The sequence below is a fragment of the Lepidochelys kempii genome, chromosome 2, assembly GCF_965140285.1.
Source record: "Lepidochelys kempii isolate rLepKem1 chromosome 2, rLepKem1.hap1, whole genome shotgun sequence".
Classification (NCBI taxonomy): domain Eukaryota; kingdom Metazoa; phylum Chordata; order Testudines; family Cheloniidae; genus Lepidochelys; species Lepidochelys kempii.
Genome location: NC_136381.1, coordinates 112,213,463 through 112,232,494, shown reverse-complemented (window position 1 = coordinate 112,232,494; position 19,032 = coordinate 112,213,463). Strand labels below are relative to the sequence as shown.

At 41.3% G+C, this 19,032-nt stretch overlaps 1 protein-coding gene across 12 annotated transcripts in view; it reads left to right on the top strand.

Moving 5' to 3' along the window:
* Positions 1–19,032, top strand: part of ATXN1 (ataxin 1) — a 280,037-nt gene that overhangs the window by 97,926 nt on the left and 163,079 nt on the right. Inside the window, exon 5 of one of the 12 annotated variants that reach the window (XM_073331969.2) lies at positions 6,040–6,090. The exons of the other annotated variants lie outside the window; for them this stretch is intronic. The gene's annotated coding sequence lies outside the window, so the exon portion shown is untranslated. The remainder of the gene's footprint in view (positions 1–6,039; positions 6,091–19,032) is intronic. 12 annotated transcript variants of the gene reach the window in all.

The window sequence follows — 19,032 nt, the reverse complement described above, 5'->3', positions numbered from 1 at the left end:
CTCAGAGATATAGATAGATAGATACCTACTGTTTTTTCCTTTCCCGCAGAGATTAACATTTTGAATGAAGGTGATCTAATCTAAGGTTTCTGCCTTTACAATAGAAGCAGTGGCAATGCCAGCAATGTTGGTTCCCAGACTTTGAGCTCCTCCGACAACACACAATGAAACAGTGCAGCACAGTAAAATGCAGTATACTTTAATACTTTGTGAGGAAGGCCCTTTATCTCCTTGGGGCCTTTCCCATTAGCCTCCTCTGTCTGCTGCTCCTTCTCCATCCGGTCTTTTGGGTGCTCATCTTCACCAAGGTTCTGGCAAGCTGCATTAGCTAACTGGATGCTTGTTTGTCAGGACAGAATCTAGCTCTTCATGGAAGGGCAGCCTGGGAGGTCAGGTTTTTAATAATACCTAGCTCTTCTCTGGTGCTCTTCATCAGTAGATCTCAAAGCACTTTACAAAGGCGGTAAGGATGCTGTGGTAGCTCTGCTTTGCACTGTGCGCAGTGTACTGACACCTTATATAGGCCTATTGGTTGTGGACCTTAGAGGCCAGGTGTACCCTAACCGTCTCATTGCTCCAAATCCCAAGTAAGACCCTCATGTTGGCCTTTGGCCAGCTCATAGCTTGACTAAATACTTTCCCTGGAGTGGGCAGTGAATGCTGGTGTTCAGAAGTACTATAGTTACCTAAAGCAAGTGCTGTACATTAATACTAATAAAGGATTTCCTGTTACTCAGTGGAATGCCTGTAGCAAGGAGAAATAGAAAGCTGGGGGAACCTGATAGGAAGCACTCGCTGAGAAATGTGAAGCATGGTGTTGTGGGATGGAGCTGGGAGAACTGGCTAACTTGTGTAGCTGTACGGTTGTGGTTTCGTGTCCAGTCTGGTGAGAAACTGTTGTAGAACGTAGATACTCAGCCAGATCTGAGCTAAGGACCTTGTTCCAGCAAATCTGTACACAGACTTGATAAAAGACAAAAGTATGTGGGGAGGGAGGAAGAAAATAGATGTTATGACTGTGTCTTGTCTGAGTGGTTTTTTTTTTGGTTTTTGGTTTTTAACGAAGAGTCAGGAGGAGGACTGTAAGTTGGGAAATGGTTTTAAAATTGTTGGACTACAAAACAATCTAAAAAATCTAAAAGGGGAATGGTGTACAGTAGGGCTTTGGAAAATATAGGATGGTGAACTGGAGCTTCCTTAATGCATCAGCCCATCTGTCTTGCTAATTTCTTTGCCTTAATCACAGACTTCATGAAGTGTCTAATTTTCTTTTTTTAGCGTTCTGTCTTCCTCTTGTGCAAAAGTTAAGGAAGGGAAATGATTGGAGCTGGATTTATTTTTACATGAGAAAGGAAAAAATAGTATCCAAAGAAGTTAATGATTGTGTTTGTGTGTAGTGTAGGTCTGTAGATATAAGCGATGTCTACACTGGGGATTTTTTGGGGGATTGAAGGTAAAAATTTCCCACTGTTGCTACCGTGGCGACTCCTCTCGTGATGGTAACAGTGGGAGTGCTAGTGTTGACCAGCTTCCAATGGTTGCTAGTGATTTTAATGCTGGGTTGTCTAACTCTGCTCAGAGCAGGTCTAAACAACATGGGGTGAAATCCTGGCTCCATTGACTTTAACAAAGCTTGTATTTCAACCATCGGATTTAAAAATGGCAGTGGCTGCAGGATGGTGGGATGGTCACTAGTACTCTTACTTTTGCTACTATTAGTCATTAGCTATCAAGGCATAGAAACCTAAGGGCAGATCCAGCTCTCCCTTACACCTTTGTATTTCTGCAGCATTTGTATTAAGGTCCATGGAATTACTCCAGGTTTATACCAGTATAAATAAGATTACATTCTGGACCCAAAGGTTATAACCTTTTTGTGTACTGTTCAATGGCCTAGATGAAATGAGTTTTCAATCTCCATGTGGTTCCTAGTTGAATCTTGATCAAAATACATTGAGCTGCATCAGTTTTTAGCAACAGTGGGAAATTTTTGCCAAAACCCGCAGTGTAGATATGGCCACATACTTGCAGTATGTACTATGTGGAAGACACTGATTGACATTAATTAGGAGTGGGTGGTGAGAAAGTGTAAAAATAAAATTCCTTTCTGCAAGGTTTACTATTAGAAGCAAAGTACGTGATGTAACACCGAATGCGTGCATGTGTGTGTAGAGGAGGTTGCCTATTCATCATTTAGAACAATAGTGGGAGTTAAACATTCCAGGTTTGAATGTCAATAAAAGTCTGGGAGTGCAACCTGTCTGTTGTGTGCTGCTCAGTATAATGTGCTTCCTATTTGTTTCTGTTTGTTTGGAGCTCAAAATGCCTTGGGAAAAAAACCTAATGCTGTAGAATGGAATTTGTGGCAGAAAAACTGCTCCAAGTACTTTGTGTTATTACCTAGGATTTTTTATTCTAAATCTATTCCAGTAGGAAAGGACAAATTTATCTGTAAATTGTAGTAGGAACAGCACATTAAAATTGAATAGGTCATCAAGGAGTGAGTAGGTATAGTCTTGACTGATAGTATTTCTCAAATCCTTCTCTATATGTATTCTGAGGATAAGAAGCAATGAGTGGGTTGCACTGGGTTAATGATTTGTGAAATATATTTTTATGTATGTCCAACTTTTCTTCTGAAATATATGGGCTTTATGAGTGTGGTGTTGGTGGAGGATTTTATGTGGAACTTTTATACAGCTCTGTGTGTGTGTGTGTGTTTCTCTCTCTTGTGAGCACACACAGATTTTCCATCCTTTATTCAAAAAAACCCACAAAAACCTGAGGGGGAGGTACAGATCTGTAGCTAGTGCAAGTCTGTATAGCTCTAATCAAGTGACTGTAACTATGCTAGTTTACACCATATCTGCTCCACAACATTCAGGGCCTTTCAGATTTTGCCTAGGTTGATACTAACCAAGAGCCAGATTCTGCTCTCTGTTACGCTGGTGTAAATCCATAACAAGTCCACTGAAATCCTCTGAATTGCTCCAGATTTATGGCCGATGAAATCTGAGTCCGGCCCCAAAAATCAGAACGGTTTTATTACTGCTGAGTAACCTAAGTGACATGAGTCTTCAGTCTTTGTTTTCTAGTTGAATATGACAGTTGACGCTAACTGAGACTCTTGCTAGCAAAGAGGCCAAGGCTTAGTCATGGAGAATAAACTGTCCTCTCAATGGCTGTTTAGTGGTGGCCGTATTGCTGGGTCAATTTGGAAAAGCTTGCATTGCAGTTGCTTGTGTCGTGCCTCGGATTTGGAGAGAGGACTGTTTATTTAGGGTTTCAGTTTGTCACCTTTCACTAATCCTAAATCATTTAAAAACATGTTTAGAAGTTAAAATGTCCACCTGCATTGGCAATCTGAGCAGCTACTTAAGAGATTGCTTTGCTTCTGGAAGACAGAGCCTGAGAGCTGATGTACACTACTGCGTAAGTCCATGTAACTTACATCCCTAAGGGGTGTGAAAAAGGCACCCCCCCCAAGCGACGCAAGTTACATCGACTTAAGTGCTATCCACATAGGCGCTATGTCAGGTGGAGATGCTCTCCTGCTGACATAGCTTCTGCTTCTCGCGGAGGTGGAATCATTATGCTGAGGGGAGAGCACTCTCCCATTGGCATAGTGCCTTCACCAGACGCGCAACTGTGGTGCAGCTGTGCCGATGGAGCACGGTCGTATAGGCTTGCCCTGAGTCTCAGTACACTGAACACTATGTATGCCCTCAATAACAGAGGTACTCTATCTTCCGTCAGCATGTAGCGCTGCAGTAGCACAATGGATATTAGAAGTGGCTGAGCATAGCCTGCTCATGCTACTGATCCCAGTGCTGTCACTCTGATGTCTTAAAAGCTTCTGCCTCCACAGTGTTTACAGCTGGTGCCACAGCACTTGGCTTGGCTGATGAAAACTTCATAGATACTGGAATCAGAAAAAAAGGTCTTGGGTCACCAGGTCCATTCCCTTTGCATCACTGCCGTTTTTATGCATAAAATTCTACAGAATCACAATCAATTCCTTTAAGTCTATTTAATACCTCCAGTGATAGCAGGTCTGCCCCTTCCCTAGGGAGGTTACTCTGTTTTTCTGGGTATTTATTTGCCAAGTTGAGGAAGATCACTCTGAGATATCCAAAGCATGGAACTGCTGGTAGCGAAGGCATCAGTTTTCTGTAGGGCATGGATGTGGAGAAGGGGAAATCTTTAAATAAACAAAGTAAGCAAAACACAACCGGTACCTTGGATGGTGTAGAAGAGGCCATAGGGAGATGTGTACATACATGAACAGTGAGATTTCCTGGTTTTTCCCGGTGCTGGGTGTGGTATTTAGGTTTCTACAGTTTAATTAAAAACCAGTTGAGGTGCAAGAAGTTGAGTATGTTTGTGTATTTTGGATAACTGTTTGTTTGTATTTCAAAAGTTTACTTGTAGGTAGGTAAGTGACAAAACATGCAGTTAGTTACACAGAACATACAGCATATCTGATGCCAGAAATAAAGCCAGTTTGCAGCTCATACATTGGAAGAACTGTTCCTCTAAAAAGAAGAGTTCATCCTTACATACGGATTGCCCCTGTAATGCAGCCAGCATTATAAGGCGTCTGAATGGAGTTTGTTCTGTTTCTGTATAGGTTATATAGGTTAAAGCTGCCTGATAGCATCCACCTTTTTCAAAAGCTTTTTATTAAAGGGACATAGTTGGCTTGACATCAGTGTAAAAATGACCAAATAATTTGATAAGGCCTACCACTCAGTCCCCTTGCTGATATTTGTGATTTTACAATTACATTTCCCTGGTTATCACCACCATTATTTACCACCATTTACAATTGCTGTGGCAGAGTAAAGGGGTATGCCTAAGGCTACGTTTATGTCACGGAGGTCATGGAAGTCACAGAATCTGGAATCCATTACTTCCAGAGACCTCCGTGACACTCTCTGCATCAGCCCCAGGGGCTGCGGGACTCTGGAGCTCGCAGCCAGTGGGTCCCTGGCAGGGTTCCAGTGACAGGGGGCACCCCGCAAGGTTCCAGCAATAGGTGACAGACTCCTGAGGGGTCCGCCTCCGGGTTTCAGTGACTGGCAACAGCCTTGTGGAGATGGGGTGGGGAAAATGCCTCGGGCAAGTGGCTGGGGGTGTCCCTTTTTTTCCTTTGGGAAATATGGTCACCCTGCCACTTCCAGCTGCCCTGGGCAGAGGGGGAACCCTGCAGCTCCCAGTCACCATGGTGGCGGTGGGAAACCATGGAGCCGCAGCAGCAAAAGTCACAGACAGGTCACAGCTTCAGTGAATTTTTGTTTATTGCCTCTGACATGTCCGTGACTTTTGCTAAAAATAACCATGACAAAATCTTAGCCTTAGTTATACCCACTATGAGGCCACTTTACCTGTCAGAGTGGTGTAAAGGGGTCTTAATGAGACTGAGAAGGAGGCCAAAAGTGTATAAAATGAAGAAACTGAGGGGAAAAATGTTTAAAATACATTTTCCTGTAATCTCAGTTGTAATAAAGCTCAGTCTTACTTGTAACCCTGGTAGGTAAGCGTATTCAGAAAGAAGTATGATTAAAAAGTGAATGGTGTTCTTATAATATTGCCTGCCTTATTTACTGATCTGAATCTTCCCTATTTCTCCTACTTCTATCCCCTTTTAAACTTCACCATCTTCCTTGTTTCTCCCTCCTCTACTCCCAAAAAGACATTCTAAAGAAGGGCTTGATCCTGCAAACACTTATATACATTAGTAACTTCGCTTTGGTTTTCATTGTGTATGCTGAGAGAAATATAACAAGTACACAAAGAGCAGGAATAAGGAAAAGGAAATTGGATTTTAAAGTTATTTCATTTTAATAGTCTGTGGTAATATTATTAATGTGTAAGTTAAAAAGTTGGTTGTTTACAACATATAGTTTAAATTAACAAGTGTCCCTTTAACAAATTGATCCAGTGTTACACGGACCCATCATTTATCTGTGTTTTATCAGAGTTAATATTGTATCAACACTTTTTTTGGTGACTCTTACTTTCATGTATTTTTTACAGGATTATTCTTTGAAAACCTTTAATTCTGCATCTATTGGTAATTTCATATTGGTAGGTAAATATCCATTGAGTGTTTAACCAATTCTTTTCTGGCTGGAATTTTACTTGCTTTTAATCTTCAGCAAGTTTAATGGTTGTGGAAATTTATTTGCTGTGAAACACCAGACAGTGAATTGAACAAAAATGCATGACTTGTAAAGAAAAACAACAAAAACCTGCGTTTGAAGTCAGCCTATGCTGTCATGCGTTTCTCTGTATAAGTGCTATGTTAATAGCACCATCTTACGAAGGAGAGAGTGCTTTGTGGCTCAAATGGTAGTTGAGGTTACTCTGGTTATTAAAGGTTAAGGATCTGATTCTAAGACCTTGTCTACACTGCCACTTTACAGCGCTGAAACATTCTTGCTCAGGGGTGTGAAAAACACCCCCCTGAGCAATGCAAGTTTCAGCGCTGTAAAGTGGTAGTGTGGACAGTGCGCTCCTAGCGGTGGTAGCTACTCCCCTTGTGAGGGTGGATTTTTTACAGAGCTCTCTCTTTAATGTTGGTAGTGAAAACATATTGTTACGGTTTCTTTCTATGTGATTGCTCTATGTATGTAAGAAGAATGTCAGACTCTGAAGCCAAAGTCCCTGTTGAAATGCAGATACAATTTTAGTAGATAGATGGAGCATGTTGGACTTGTTCATGGTCTTTGCTTGTACTTTTATACATTTTTAATGACTCAAATAATTTGCTTCATAGACACAAAACCCAGACTGTTACTATTCCCCTTTGGCAAACACAAATGTATTTTATTTTACTGTGTAAAAGTTATAATATCAAAGTATTGACAGTATATCGTTATCTGCTGGTGAGTGTGTCCATCTGCTGTAATGTTAAAATGGCAATCATAATGCAAAAAAGTTGCTTTAATATGGGCATACATAGTATGTGGTGCTCCACATGGTGAAGATACAGTAATGGTCCATGTCAAGCCATCAACTTTGGCACAAACTTAATTTTCCTGGATTGTGTTGGCAAACTTTAATAGGCCTGACTTTCCACTGGCCTCCCCATGTGCAGCAATTTATACTAGCTCAGGGTGACTACAAAACACTGTTGTTCTGATTTGGTTGCATTTCCCATCCAATTTGCAATGATGTAAATACATTTCCTTCACTAATGTAAATGACTGCACAAGGTACAGGCACAGAGAATCAGGCCGTTAGGAGTTAAAATCTCATTTCTGTTCAATGGCCTCACCCAACCATTTAAAACCATGCAAGTGGTATATGGTAAATTAATGCATTTAAGGTTACCTTTTGATGTTTTTTGTTCCTTTAGGTTCTGACTCTACGGTCTTTACACAGGGAAAGCTTCCACTGAAGTCAGGGATTTGGAATTTTACCTAAGTGTCACCATAGGCCTCTTTCCATGTCTTGCACATTGATACCGATCACCATGCAATGTTAAACTTCCAGGACTTGATTCTCATATACACAAGGTGATTTTTACACTGCTCTGGCAGTGTAAACAGGCCATAAAGTGGGTGTAATTACCTGGTTCTTGTTTACATTAAAGGCCCCTTTTACATTGCCAGAGCTATGTAAAGTGCCCGTGGTGTAAATGAGAATCAGATTAATTAAAAAAAGGTAAATGAATACAATGTATATATAATGTGTTCTATGGCTATAAATCCTTCAGTCGTTGGATAGCTATTTATAACTTGAATTAAACAGCTTAGGCTGATATATACAGTTCCATCAATTTTGTGGGGGGTGGATGGTTTATGGGTAAGTGGGAGGAAAATCTTTTCAGTAAATACTTTCTAGGGATGTATCATTACAGAACATTCCCATATTTAATTTGAAAAAAGAAAAAAAAAAGTATTGTTAAAATTTTTCCCTGAGCCTCTTTTAAAGCCAGTGTCTGTTCAGTTTAGTCAAGATTTGTGTACTGCAGTTATCATCCTGTTCTCAGTTCCTTGTTACAAACCTGTAGAGTATGAAATCTCAAATTGTCTTCAATACAACACACACAGACACTGCCTAAAATACTTTTAAATCCACTATACTAGTACATTGTTGTTCTGTAAGTGCTTTCCTAATAGTGTTTATAGCACAAAATAATGTTCTCACAGTTCAGATGCTTCAGAGGTCAGCAGTGACCACCTTTACTTGTGGGCTAAGAGCCTGGAATATCCGGTTTCATCTTGAAATGATTTTCTTTTTAAAAACGTAAAACCTAGTAATTAAATAAAAGTGGCTATACTGGAAATACTGGCATAGCCGTAGCTATATAGCAGTGAGAACAGTGCTGCTATTATATCTGTGATGTGTTTAAAACAGTGATTTTTTAATTGAATTTTTGGCAGAATTTTGTTTTGTTTGTGAAGTTCAAAGTAAACGATTTCCCGCCCCAAAAAACTACTACTTTTTGTATATTGGGGAAGGGACAATCTCTCCTTCCAGAGATAATCTATAAGTACTAAAGTATATCTCCTATCTATCTAAGGTACGTATGTAGCCTCTGTTAAAATAGTATCCGAGTGCCTCGCCATCTTTAGTGTATGTATCCTCACAACACCCCTGTGAGGGAGGGATGTGCTATAATGGGCATTTTACAAATGGGGATCTGAGGCACAAAGAGGCTAAGGTCTGGATCCACAAAGGGACTTAGGTGTTGCAGTGCTGAGCATCACAATGTCTAAAAGTCAGGTGTTATGAAAATCACTGGAACTACACTGAGATCCACAAATCCTGAGTTACGTGCCTAGGCTCCCTACACAGTGAACGAGGCGAAATAGGTGCCTGAGAATGTGATCCACAAAAGCCGTCATGCCAGGTGGGGAACTGCCTAAGCTAGCCAGTGGCGGATGCTGAGGAAATGGGGAATGCTAAGCCCCACCCCTCTCAAGGAGGTAGGTGTCTAAGTTGGGCTGCCGGGAGGTGCTTATCCCTGCTAGTGATCCACAACCAGGAACCCCTCTCCTGGGTTTCTTGTGCGAATGAGGTAGGCACCTGCCTCTCAGTCCACACAAAACTGTGGAAGTAGGAAGTGTGCTGCTTACTGCGCTGATGATGTTTAGCCCAGTGGTTAGAGAACTCACCTGTGATGTAGGAGACCTGGGTACAATTCCCATCTCTTTGCCTGAGGGAGAGAGAGGATTTGAACCGGGGTCTCCCAGCTCTGTGAAGAGTGCTCTAACAACTGAGCTATGGGATATTCTGTGTGTGGGGGAGGCTCCTTTGGTCTCTCCTGTTGAAGTGTTTCCAATTTGGATAAATAATTAAAGGCTAATTGGAGCAGGGCAACTGGACTCTGACTCTCCTCCCTCATGGGTGGGTGCCCTATCTGCCAGGCTATAGAGTCATTCTTTGTGTCTGCTCCAGTGTCTCCGTAAGTTTTTACCCGCAGCGGAACAGCTTCAACAGGAGAGACTGAGGGACCCTCATGTGAGAATATCCTATAGCTCAGTGGTTAGAGCCCTTTCCTGAGAGGTGGGAGACCCCTGTTCAAATCCTTTCTCTACCTCTGGTAGAGGGGAGAAATGAACCTATGACTCCCACATCCTAGGTGAGTGTTCCAACCCTCCAACCCCCAGCCAGATTTTGAATGGAACCTGATCTTTAGGCAGCCTCCGAGCATCGAGCATCGCTACTTGATTGGGCCCCACAAGCGAGATAGGCACTCTTCTGCTTATCTTCCCCCAGTTTGCTGATCACCGTGGGGCTTAGGCAGGAGATAGACATCTGGATGCATAAAGAAGGGCAACAGTGCACATGCCCAGAGGCAGAAACTTAATTGTCTAGGGAACTTTTACCCTGAAAACTGAGATGCTGGGTGAGTTTAGGCACTTACAGGGTTATGTTGCAGCCATGCAGGAGTTTTGTGGATTGCCCCAGTACCTAAAATTGGAATTTAGGTGCCTAAGTGATATACCCAAGGTGACACAGGAAACCTGTGCTAGAGCAGGGAATTAAACCTAGGCTTCCCAAGTCCCAGGCTGGCACCCTAACTGATAGACAACCCTCCTTCTTTTCTCTTTAGTTTAGAACTCTAGGAATTGGGCTGAGCCTAGCCATGAACTATTTGTTGTGAGGGCACCTGTGACTAGACCACTGACTCATCTGCAGTGAAACGCTGTTAAAAGGAATTCCTTTATGTATATTAAAGTAATTCATTCAGGGAGGTCTCTCTACTGGTGGAGTGAGAAGTTGGGAAGAGCTCCCCCCCACCCCCCCGCATATTGGAAGGAAAAGGACTTCACAGAAGTTCATTATGTCAGTTTTTCTATAACTAGTCACAAGTCAAAGTACTTTGCTTTATAGCTGTTCATGGTGATCTCATTCCTTACTGTGTGGTCTGCGCAGGACTACTCTGAGTATGAGTAGAATTTTTTCCTTTCTAATATTTTTACATCAATGTAATGTATCTGAGAACATTCCGTAGATATTCGACCATCTGGTTCCTTTAATTCTGCTGAATTTACCAGAAGAAAAAGTAATGTGTTATGCCTTTCTAAATATAGTTCTCGTTCCTTGATTGAAAATTGAATCAATTACCCTGTGAAAGACTATGATATTTTGTATTTTTCCCTTGCTACATTCTGAAAACATTTGTGGAAATTAAAAACCTTAGTACAGGTGGTCATTTCTCTGAAATTTATCACCATGTTTTTGTTGCTTTGGGACCCAAATGTTCTCTGTCTCTGGTAAAGAAGAAAGGTATTGCTGCTCTTGAGAAAACCCTCTTTATTATCTGATCTCTTTTTATTTACTGGTTTCAAAGTAACAGCCGTGTTAGTCTGTATTTGCAAAAAGAAAAGGAGTACTTGTGGCACCTTAGAGACTAACAAATTTATTTGAGCATAAGCTTTCGTGAGCTACAGCTCACTTCATCGGATGAAATTGGTTAGTCTCTAAGGTGCCACAAGTACTCCTTTTCTTTTTATTTACCAGATGATAGTGCAAAATAAAAAGATTCAAAACCTGTTTATAGAGAACAGTGTTAGCTGAATGGAGAGCCGGGCAGTGAAAGAAGAAAGCTAGTCTGTTGGGAAGGATACACTTCACTTTGCTTTTAAAATAGAGCTTTGAAAAATTTTCATCATAAAATTCCAGTTGAGATTAAACTTTCCCCATTCTGTTGCAAACCTGAAACTCAGCTGAAATTTGGGCCTTGTTTTTGCAGTAGGGTCTGCTAGCATGGACACTTCAGCCAGCACAGAGCCCTACTGAACTATTGGGGGTTCTTCTTGGATTTCAGGACTGGCACTAGCAGATTCAATTTCAGAAATGGGGTTGTAGGGGGTTGACTGAAACCAAACCTTCCAGTGAATCTGAGCTGAGGTTTGGACAAACTGGGCTGAGTGTAAATTAACACAGTGATTTTCCTCATTGGGGTTGATTATTATAAAATAGGAAGAATTAAAATACAATTAACAATTGAATGACATTTTCCACTTTGCCACCCAAATAAATCTCTCAGGAGATGGCCTTCAATCTTCTATGGCAACTGAAGGACTAAATTTAGTTTCTGCCAGAAGATGACAATTTCATGCCTGATAAAACACCAAACAGTGAACTATTGCGGTACAATCAGACTAGGAATAAGATATTGCCCGAGACTGATGTTACTCATCAGCCATAATCTGTAGAAATGAATGGCTAGTTTAGAGATCATCAGGAAATTAAGGAGATGTGCCCATGAAGAGATTCTGTACTTCCAATTTAAAAAAAAAAAAAAGAGAGCTCAATAAATGTTGCAAGTGAAAAAAGTCTAATTACTGCAGAAGGGAAAAGAGTTTCTCCAGCAGGAATGTTTTACTCTTGTGTTGTCTTTATTCTAAACTGTTCTGATCCTTCCCCCCCCCCTCAAGCTAGACCAGTTAGGAATTCTATACACTAACCCCAAACCTGCCATTAGTTGAGTCATAAATATTGGAACATGACATTTCTTGCATAGCTGCAAAAAACCCAAAGGCTTTGAGTCTTCATGGAAACAGCCAGTGGCTAAGGTTTTCACTGCAGTGTTGGTGTAATGTACTATATGAGGTGAGGTGAATTAATAGATGTGTTGCACAGAAATTCAGTGTGTGACTTTTTAGGTAATAAACTTGTATATGTTGCATAAATCATTTGAGCGATGGTTATTTTTCGTTGACTCAGAAGCTGATGTTACTTGCTGTTAGTAGTTAAAACTGTCATCCGGTGGTATCTTTGAATTGTAGGTAGAACTGCAAAGCAAAGGGGTAAGTTTCCTTGGTGTCCTGAGCTCGGGGTTGGGATATGAATTGACAACTATATCTTTGGTCTCTAACCCAGAGTAATAAAATCTTTTACAAAAATATATTCTTTTCCCTTTGCCATCCTCTGCTTTTGTACTGTAACGTTAGAAATAAGTAAATAGTAGTCTGATATCTTAATTTTCAAGGTATAAATAATCACACAATTACATGGTATGGTCATTTCCCCATTGTTAAATGGACAAATAATAATTGATTATACAGTAATTTCCACCTTGGTGCAGATTAATGAGGAGGGATGGTAGAAATGTGCTGGCTACATGGATATTGTTTTTTACTGGTGATCTGCTCTATTCTTCATACCCCAAAGTTTTGTTTAGTGTTCTAATTCTTTTGGTTGCCAATACAATTTTCCATAACATGAGTCAGTGCTCTACTCTTTAGTTTATTCTCGCAAAACATAGACCTAGCAGAGGTGTGAGCTTCCTGCTTTCATCTTTAAAAAGTGTTATCTTTAAACTCAAGTTTTGATTCTTCATATGCATAAAGTTCTCAGGTTGAGGTATCCAACCAGATGGGTATGGGCTCCAGGCTTATCACAAGCTCACAGGGCCTTACACTGCCGCAAGGGTAGTGCGGTTAGCCACCTGGGGATGAGGAAGGGGTGCATTTTGTGGTGGTCTTGAGACACTGCCTCTGAATGATGCGTGGAACTTCATTAATAGTCTTCTATATCTTTGCTGTACAGAGGGTTAATGGACATAATGCCATTCAAAGAGGACAAAGGGAGAAAAATTGAGGGATCCTGGAACCTTTTACTCTTTCTGACCCCTAGTGGAAGTAAATGATTAAAGAGGGCTTGCAGACAATTCAGTGGAGATGAGGGAGCAAGGGTGTCACTGTTTATTTTGAGAATGAAAAACAAAATTTTTGTTTATGTAACAAATAAGAATTGATATTACAAGCAGTTCGGATCTTTTTTCCCCTAACATTACATAAGATTGTTGTTTGCTTGTTTGTTTTTCTCAATATCTAACAAGCTGATTGTGGCAGCTCTGGGATGACAGAGAACATCCTTGCCTGCCATGTGTACTCAGACAGCATTTTACCAGGTTTAGAAAGCCATGGGGGAGAGGAGGTTGATAAAAACTTATTTCTGCACAATTTAAACCAGCTGCTGGCCATGTATTACCTTGCAACTCCTTTCCCAGCTTCCATTCTCATGAACCCTAAGGGCTTGTCTGCCCTGTGAAACGTACTGTGCTAGATCATCGTGTCCCTGATCTTTTTGGGGCTATTGTACAGTTCTGTAATATGACTATAGCATGAGTTGGTACCATCCATACAGGCCAAGCTCAATCTGTGTCCTAATGCTATCTGGGCTATAACACCGCCATACTATAACATAGTACATGTTCTGGTGGAGTCAGAAGCTAAATCAGAAATGTACTGACAGTCTCTGCCATACTAGGGCTGATAATGAGTTTGAAACTATTTCCAAGCAATGTTTGTAACATGATTTGCATCCAAACCTTACCTGCCTACAAAGTGTGTTACAAACAATCGTGATTCTAATAAAAATCCCTCTCCACCTTGTACAGAGATCTTGTACAGAGAAACAGCCTAGAACTTTGCTTGATGAACATTTTTGAACACGGAAATGTTGAGAACACAGTTCAGGCCATAGTTGGTACCTAGAAACAACAGTGATGGGTACTATATAAAGTGTCTAAGAGCAAATATAAACAGGACCATATGGTTTGCAGCTGCTGTGTTTGCTGCACAGTTTGTATGTAATTTACACACTGTGTTCAGATGGGTTTTAATAAATATATCTGTCTGAGGGTTTCCTATAGCACCTACTTCCATAGTGTCCAAGCACTGGGTATACCTATACAATGACCTTGCTTGCACCGTGCAGGATTTATATGACTCGCAATTTCATTTGCATTACAAAAGGACAAAAATTGAAAATTTTTAAAAAAGATTTCTGGAAATCATGATTGAGAAACTCGGTCAAAAGGCATTCTTGGAAAATGTAACTGTAAAGTCTGTCTACCCCTTTAAATAAGCAGCTACACATGCTTCCAATGTGAATGCGAGGAGGTAGTGTTGGGACACAGAGAGCCCATGTAGTAAGATCTATAGCCTCTTGCTTGGCATTTTGTTGTGCTCCTTAGGGGCTTTATCTGTAGTGTTGGGACAGGGTTATTTAAGAGTGGCGCATGGGAGGATTAAGGAAAGTGTGGAGTGTGCCCAATGGACTCCTTGCCTATGCAGAGTCACCAGCCATTTCTCCCATCACAGAAAGGGCTGGAGCAGCTGCAGAAGTCAAAAATTGCTTTAATAGTAACATTTGTTTTATCATGTCTCAATAATTGGTTTTAAATGTGTGTAAAATAAAAGCAGATTTTTCTTCTCTCAAAGGCTTAAATCTTAGTGGAAATATTTTTGAATAAGCAAATTACCCATCCCATTGATCACTAAATCTTGCTTAGATATCTCACATAGATACAATCTTCTTCCCCAGTATTTCCACTCTCATTTCTTTTGTTTAGGTGCATTGTAACTGCTTTATTTTGCGTACAATGATCTGTAGAATTAACGAGAAACCAATAGCAGGTAAAAGCACTATTGTAATTATGTGAAGGCAGAAATTCCTCATACACTGGTATTATTAAATAAAAATGTACTTGTTTTCGCTCCAAATCCAACTCATAACTCCTCTTCAATTTTAAATCTAGTTTGTCTGGCCTCTATCTCTGAAACACTTGTTCCTCTCAAAGATGCAAAGTATAATTTTTTGTGCCTGAACACTTCATTAGCAGGGATAACCTCATGTTTTTTCTCATTTTTGTTCAATAAGTAAGATAAAACAGGTTCAGAATCAAGACTATCCCTTATTAATTTGAGATTTAGGAAGCAGAATAAAGGAGTACAAATAGAGTGCTTTCAAATAAGTCATCACTAATTGTACATATAGATGCACTGACTACATTTGAACCTGCTTAATAACTTCTGCTGAATGTCACTTGTTTGAGACTAAAACCTATTTAAATACGTGGGGAGCCTGATTCTCTCACTTACTGCTCCAAATCTGGAGTAACTCAATGGAAATCAACTGTTACGCTAGTGTGAAACTGGTATAAGTGAGAGTGGAATGCATCTCACAATTGACACTTTTATATGTGCAACACAAGCACATCTTTTGTTTCACAGCCATTGCAACCTTGGGTTGTGTGCTCTAAAAGAGGAGCCTGCTTGTTAGCAGTCCCCAACGAGTTGTCTGATTTGTCCTTTAATCTGTTCCATGTCTAATAACAGGCACTTCCTATCTTCTTATCAGATATGGCACTTGCCAAGCCAGTTTGCAGCAACTTCATCAGCAAAGTGCTCAGCCCTTAGACCATCATCAAATCTGGTCATAGGGCAGTCATCAGTGATATGTGATATTGTCTGTCTTTGGCCAGAGCCGCAGTGTGGGATCCTCTTGTTGGCCTCAGATGTGAAGGCTGACTGCACACTGACCCTGGATCGTTTTGAAATTGGTTCAGAAGATATTTTTCCCTAGACCATCTGTGTAGTATTTCTAGTCTGCCTTCATGAAGTTTTATCTTGGCTTGTTAAATGTTCTAATGATTGGGAGTTGTAGGCCGATATTGATGGTCGAAGGTCTGCTGTGGGAAGTCTTCCAAGACCAGACATGATGCAGGTTGGGAATGACCATCCGTGGATGATACCCAGCATATATCAGGAGAGCATTCATGAGACCATCTGGCTGAGTGGAAGGTTTCCTCTCTGCTTTGCATCATTGATGAGGGCAAGATCATTGTTAGGTGCCCACTCCATGAGTTGGCCTCCGTTTGAGTCTGATGCTGACTATTCCCAGTCAGGATGGTGGCTGTTGAAGTCACCTGTGTAGACAGCTGGATGAGCGAGTCTCTTTGGAACTTACTGGTTCCAGTTAACATTTGGTGGCTTGTAAACATTTGCGATCTGGAAACCTCTCATCCGAATCACATCACAGACACTAACAGATGTAAGCAGAGCGGCATCTGAGATGTTTGACCATATATAGGTGCCGTGGCCGTGTTTGGCATGTGGGGTGTGGCACAGTAAGTCAAAACTGGCTACCTTGAAGCATCTTCCAACGGTGATGTGCGTCTCTTGTAGGCAGATAATGTCAACGTCATAAATCACTGATAATGCTGTGTATGGCTACCGACCATCTCTCAACATTGAGCTGCAGTGATCTAAGGGCTAGCCCAGTGGCTCAAATATTGTGGGCGGGGGGAAGGGAAAGAATTGCATCAGGAATGTTGGCTGGCAAGTGACCAAGATTTAGCCCCAGAAAGGACTTTCAATGCAGTCTGCTGATTGAATCAGCAGTTTCCCCGATATGAACTGGGTACTTACGGGGCGCGCAAAGAGAATTCTGATCCATTGTCCCCACTTCCCATTACACGAACCATTGCAGTAAAGGCTTTCACAAAGACTTTAGCCATATCTGCGGTATTTTTCTTTAACAGGGAATCTGGCATGATTTTGTGTAGAGACTGCTCTTCTATTTGTCTAGGCCATCAACTAGGGACCACAGTGACTATTATTTCCAGGGGTTGATGAATTTTAGGAAGAGTGCCTTTTCTGTTTTACCAAGGTTAGTTCATTTGGAAACTCATTTTGACATATCAGTGAGCAGAAGGTGTCCATCTCGGGGAAGAGACTAAGGACTAATTAAAAAGAGGTTTGATAACTTCAAAAATTCAAGCGTCTGTCACAGAAGGAATGTATGCACCTATTCTTTTTATGAGTGGTCAGCTTAGATCCTAACCCATTGGGAGAGGTTTCACTGTTTATCCTCTTTTGCGATTTGTTCTACGTCAAGGGGTGAATGCTAACTCTAATCTGGTCATTGGTGTTTGTCCAGAATGAAGCCCTCACTAAAGTAATGGCTGTCAGGGGAATGTGTTCACCAAGAACTTCATTTGTGTGAACCTGAATAGGACCCAGTATCCTCAAATAACAGCTTCCTAGGCTGTGGTGTGATAAAGTTTCTCTTTATCCCAGGGGTGTGGTCAAGTCAGAAAGTTTTCCAACATATAGATCCACATAAATTGCAGCCATGCCATCTTCTCTTGTAGAACTGTTGTCTCGCAAGCTAAGCAGGCTGAAGATGGACCAGCATTTCCTTTTAACAAGGATCTAATGGCTGAGCATGGATCTAGGATCCCAGAGTTTTTAATTTTATTTAGGTCTGGTTCTGCTATTGACTTGTAATGTGACCTTGGGCACATCACTTAACTGCTCTGTGCTTCAGTTTCCCCATCTGTAAAATGGGAACAATCATACCGTGAGGTTTAATTATGTTAGTGGTCATTTTTATTTATTACTTGGATGGGAAACCTCCCATAGAACCTCAGTGTGGTGTTGGTGATTCACTGGGTGACTCTCTTTCCCCAAGCTAGTGAACAAATGCCCTAGTGTGGTCCTTCTGGAGGTGTCTTCTTTCAGAAAACATGTCAAACAGGTCCCATTATCATTATACTTTTTGTAACCCATCTGGCCTGAAAATCCCAACTCAATTGGCTACAGTCTGCCTACCAAAATCTTACCTGTAATTTCAGTTGGATGTGGTATTCTTCATGTCATGCTCCAAACAGTTATTTGGTGTTGCTTTGGGATCTTATCAGCTTCACCCCGTTTTTTGGGTTTTTTATTAGCTGTAACTCAAAGCCAATAGAAGGTACCCAGCAGGGGCGTAGCCAGAGTGTTGGGGGAGAGAGACCAGGTGGAGGAATGGAAAGGAGTAGAACATGGAACAGATGTGGGTGGAGGGAAGCGGGATCAATAAGGAAATGCAGGAGGTGGGAGCTAGAACATATTAATGGAAGAGGAATAAGCCGGAGACTGAGCTGAAGAAGAAGGCAGAGAAGAGTAAGACGGGAGAGAGGCTGACAGGGAGAGATGGGAGGGCAGGGACGTCAGGAGGAGCTGGAAAAGGGGCAAAAGAGATGGACTGGTTAGCTGCATATGCGGCTTTGCAAGGGGGAGGAGACTAGAAGTGTTTGTTTGCATGCAGCATGTGAGAGACTTCATGCCAGCTTGGGGAGGGAGTTGGAGGAGAAAGAAGAGGGCCACCAAGGTGGACAAAAAAGCCAATAGTGGGAGGCGTTCCCATCACCTTTGGCCAGTTGGGGCATTGCAATGCAATGGGAGCTTTCAGTACTTCAGTGGTTCATTAAATGACCATCTATACCCACTACTTACCTCGGGGTGTTATGAACCTTAACTAGTTAATGTTTCTCCTCTGATGAAAGGAACTATTGAAATGCAGGTTATTATCATCATCGTCATCCTCATTAAGAAGACTTGGGGTACTGTAAATAACAGTTGAGGGGGGTGAAGTCATCAGAGCTGATTTGGTTATGGGGCCTAATTTTCAGTCTGGCCTTGATCCAACATCCTGTAGAGCTCCCACAATTTTACTGATCCAATGTGTTGTCTTTAGATGGCTGTCCATGAGATTATGCCTGGTTTTTAAAAGTCTGGCCAGTAGTTTAACAAATCAGGCTACCAAAAGGTCATCTTAATGAGGAAAAAAGGTCCTTGGCTGGGAAGTTCCAAGATAGCTGAGACTCTCAGAATTCCATGTAGAAATAAGAAATCACCCTACTCCTCTCACTGTGTTTTGTGTCATAGCTGTCTCCCCTTTCTAGCCTTTCTTATCCATAACTTTGCCTGAAATCCAAATGGATTTAATATTGCT